This window comes from Phaethon lepturus, unplaced genomic scaffold (genome assembly GCF_000687285.1).
Source record: "Phaethon lepturus isolate BGI_N335 unplaced genomic scaffold, ASM68728v1 scaffold20080, whole genome shotgun sequence".
In the NCBI taxonomy this organism is placed as follows: domain Eukaryota; kingdom Metazoa; phylum Chordata; class Aves; order Phaethontiformes; family Phaethontidae; genus Phaethon; species Phaethon lepturus.
In genome coordinates, this window is record NW_010510031.1 from 1 (window position 1) to 4,475 (window position 4,475).

Here is a 4,475-nt window from a genome sequence, read left to right on the forward strand (position 1 = left end):
CACATATTCTCACTCCTCTCTCTGCCTGCAATTGCATAAATTATTTTACTTCTTTTTAAATCTTTTCCCCCAGATGTGCTACCGTCATCAGTGATGGGCTCAGCCTTGGCCAGCGGTGGGTCCATCTTGCAGCCAGCTGGCATTGGCTCTTTTTGACACAAGGGAAGATTCTGGCAGCTTCTCACAGAAGCCACGCCTGCAACCCCCCCGCTACCAAAACCTTGCCATGCAAACCCATTACACCCCCTCTTTCCTTTATTTATTTGTGTCTGTCATTTCTTAATGTAGGGATTTTTATTGTAAGCATGGCAATTTCTCCTTGAAAAAAACAACCATTTAATTTTTGACCATGCCTACTTGCCTCAGATTCCACATACCTGTTTTGTTTGTGAACTTGAGAAAAATAGAAAACAGGAATCCAATATATGAGGTGTTATGTGGTGGCATTTTTTTGTAAGCTTGTAACAGTGGCATTGTATCGAAGTAATCTGTTTTGGTCTTCTGTGGACAAAGATATGTCAAAAGCTTATTCTCAGAATTAGGTTTGGGGTGGTAACCAAGTGTTAATAGATTTTTAATGAATATCTTTGTTTTCAAAGAAAAAAACACACAAAGCTAAGTTTATGTAGGTATTTGTTTGAAGTATAATGTTTTCAGAACTTAAGAGATTAATTCAGTCATTTACAGCATGAATTTCCTTGCATGGCTCTCACAGGTGCTGACTTCACTGTTTTATAGCACCTATCAATAAGTGAAATCACTGTAACTAAAATCAAAACAAAATACCTCATGCACATCAGGATCATTATTTCAAAAAATCATTTTAAATGAAGTTTTTTTTTAATGGAGGCAAATTTTATATACTAACTGCATGTGTAAATTAGGGCATGGCTACAAAGTAGGCCTAACCCAATTTAAGACTAGTTTACTGAAAAGATTGGCCTCTGACTTTACCCTCCATATCGTTGCAAGTTCTAACTGGAAAGTAATATTGAAGGGATATTTTTTGTATTTAAGATCAGGAAATAGTGAATTACATGAACACTAAGGGAATTGTTGAGGTTTTCCATACAGGTTTTATTTTTTAGTGACAAACATTAAAATTTGGTTACTGGTCTTCATATGTTTCTTCCTAGGTTGAGCATGTACTTCCTCTTCTGAAGCGAGGAATTGGTATCCATCATGGTGGTCTGCTTCCTATCTTAAAAGAAACTATAGAAATTCTTTTCTCAGAGGGCCTAATAAAGGTATATATTTCATGTCACTGTTTAGGTTTTTCTCTGTTGTCAGTCAGTAATCCTAAAAAACCAAGAAGTATGTCTTAACTCAGAATGTACACTAGTATTATAGTGGAGATCTGCACCTTGACTGAAAAAGGTGAAGGACTCATTGCACATGCCAAACAGAAAAATGCTTTGTGTTTTGAATGTGATTCTATGCAGGAAGTGTAAGGCTTAGTACTTGCCAAAAACTTTTTTTGAACATTGTGTGGACCCTTAAGTATGCAATTTTAAAAAGATCTACAGACATATGAAGGGAAAGGCTCCATTCTGTGGATCTACATACTGGCGTCTACAAGTGCACACAGCACTTCTGGTAGCCTGTACCTGTTCCAGTGGCACAAGTTAATTGGTGTAGTTCCCTTCCCTTGAGAAATGCTAATATTTGCATAAATGCCCCCATCTTTATCTGAAAAAAAAGCAGTTCTTGAAGTTTGGGGGGGGGGGTCCTCTCTCTAAGGGAAAATGTGTAGTATTTAATACTTTGCCTTAGATACCTGATGTTAGTGCACAATTACAGCTGTAGTTTTTCTTAAGTGTTCCAGATTTTATTCTAAAATATTTAAACTTACAATGCCCAACTTTAACATCTTCTTCACTGTTTTGTGATATATTTGACTCCTATAAATGACTGTAGATATTTACCAAGCTGTTTGTTGGTCGCCCTAAGAGACATACATTCAGAAAAATCTAACCTTAAATGAAAGTTATTGGGGTTTTTTTGGTAGCTAACTGCTGTTTTCTTCTTGCGAACTTGGAATGTGGAAATTAAATACTGTTTTTCTTTAATATAATTTGCACATCCTTGTGTTTTCTTTTGGACTCTTTTACATGGTCCCATCTAGCTAGCTTTCATGTTTTCCCAGAGGAAATAAGGGAAGGGGGAAAGAATGTTTTTGGTCCAGTTTTTAAATATTGAATCCGTCTATGTTCTTGTGTTGATTGTACATAAGTAGTAAAATCTGGAGAGGTTTTATGTAGCAATCTCTGACTGCTTGCATGTTTGCTTAAGAGCCTTTGTTTTTGCTTGCTTAACTTTAAACTGTTTATTTAGGCCTTATTTGCAACAGAGACTTTTGCTATGGGGATTAATATGCCAGCCAGGACTGTCCTATTTACAAGTGCCAGCAAATTTGATGGAAAAGACTTTCGATGGGTAAGTGAAGAACAAGTTCTATAGAATAACTGAATTGCATTATTTAAACGTTATTAGAATTAAATTTACTCTTCATGTACCCACTTCAATATAGTAGAAAATATTTTTTCTTTCAAAAATTGTTCTTTGTTCACTAATCCATTTATAATTAGTGTACAAATTCCTGAAGACAAGATTCCTCAAATTATTGAGATTATATATTTTAATAGATACAGCAAAAGGGTGTCAAACACAGGTTAGCAGTGGACATTGGATTAGACTAAGACTTCTATGCAACGTGTCCAAAACTGTGAGACCCGAATATTTTCTTCTTGTCAGAAGAATGTGGAGAAAAAGTGGGCTCAGTATCATGTCATAATGATCATTAAATTTAGGTTTTGACAGGTGCAAGAGAGATCTGTTGCCTTAGGAGAGTATTGATTGTTCTGTTATAGCCAAATATTTTGGATAGCCCACAGAGACACACAAATGTGAGCAGCGAGAGACAGGTTCTTAAACAGCTGGAAAACAAATAATTTAAAGCTTTTAAACATTAAAACCAGGTATGTGATTCACATGTAAATAATAATAAGGGTGTACAAGTCATCAGAGCAAAACCTTATAAGCAGGTGTCAGGGTTCATCTTTCAGGGACGGGAAAATTGCGGTAAACAGTACAAGTGACTTGACACATGCATTATGAAGAAAACGTCTTTTCAATCTTATTTTGGGATGTTCAGTTTCATGATTGAAATTTAGTTATTGTATGTTCTTAAAATATATGTGAGAATTAGCTACCTTTGAGGTGTCGGAATTGTGGAACTCCTGCTTTTAAAATTATTTTGCACAGTTTCCTTAAGTAGCTTTTGAGATCTGACTTAAAGTGAAACTCAGGAAGTTGTTGGGAATGCAAGTTCCACAGATGACAAAAAAAAGCTGATTTAGAACTTAGTGAGGCGTAGGGAATGAGTTATAGTTGGCTTTCTGTCCATCTCCCAGTCCTTTATAACCTCTTCAATTTCACAGTTAGTAGGCATAGAAATACTGGTCTTGCTAGGTATCAGTATTTTAATGTTACATTTGAATCATTTGAATGAAATGATACATTATTTGAAGATGCATTATCAGTATGTTGAAGATACGTTTTAATAATCCCCACCATGCCCAGCAACCTTCCATCACATAAGACATTAGTAAAATATTTTTTGTGCTTATTAAAATTATGCACCATGCTATGGAAATCACTATAGCTATGTGAGCATTAGTTAACTTATGCTGCTGACATACATTATTTCATAGTCATGGATTTATATCTTAGTAGCTTAGTGATCATTATGAGTAATAAATTCAATCTGTGAAAACTTCAGGCCTTAGATAACTCTGCTGATTTTTTTTACATCGTGGTCATTTACTGTATAACTTCAAATAGCACTTTATATGTTCTTGCTATTTTTCTAATGTTTGTTAATTTTTTTTTCTTTTTTTCATTTTATCCTAGATATCCTCAGGTGAATACATTCAAATGTCAGGTCGTGCAGGACGCCGAGGTATGGATGACAGAGGAATAGTCATCCTTATGGTGGATGAAAAAATGAGTCCAACAATCGGCAAGCAGCTTTTGAAGGTAGGAGAGAAGTTAAAACTTTTTTTATTCTCCCCACTAAGGTTATTCTCATTTGAATAATGTAACGTGTACAATTATACACCTAGAAGAAAAAGTATTGTAGGTCATACAGGTAGGAGATGACAACTGCTAAAAGGAGTATGGGCTTCTACTGAATTCTCATTAAAGAGGGGATTTCCACTATGAAACAAAATCAGAAGACTAGTGTTATCCTTCTCTATATAAAAGAGATCTCAGGCAGGAGAGGCAGAACTGCATCCTATTTTCCAATGATGTCACTACTCCTGCAGTATTCTGTTCGTTTCTTGCTGACTACACTCAGTTCAAGCATATTGCCGAACTAGAAAAGGTTTGCTGAACTTTCACAAGTATTACTAAAGGCGTGGTTCTGTGGTGAAATACAACTTTGTTAATGGACTTCTCAGTGTAATAGGCAA

At 35.4% G+C, this 4,475-nt stretch overlaps 1 long non-coding RNA gene across 1 annotated transcript; it reads left to right on the forward strand.

Moving 5' to 3' along the window:
• Nucleotides 1-1,128: 1,128 nt before the first annotated feature.
• LOC104627301 lies at nt 1,129-4,039 on the forward strand. The gene is made up of 3 exons (XR_738098.1): nt 1,129-1,247; nt 2,335-2,436; nt 3,913-4,039. It is a non-coding gene; the product is annotated as an uncharacterized LOC104627301 (long non-coding RNA).
• The last annotated feature ends 436 nt before the right edge of the window (nt 4,040-4,475 follow it).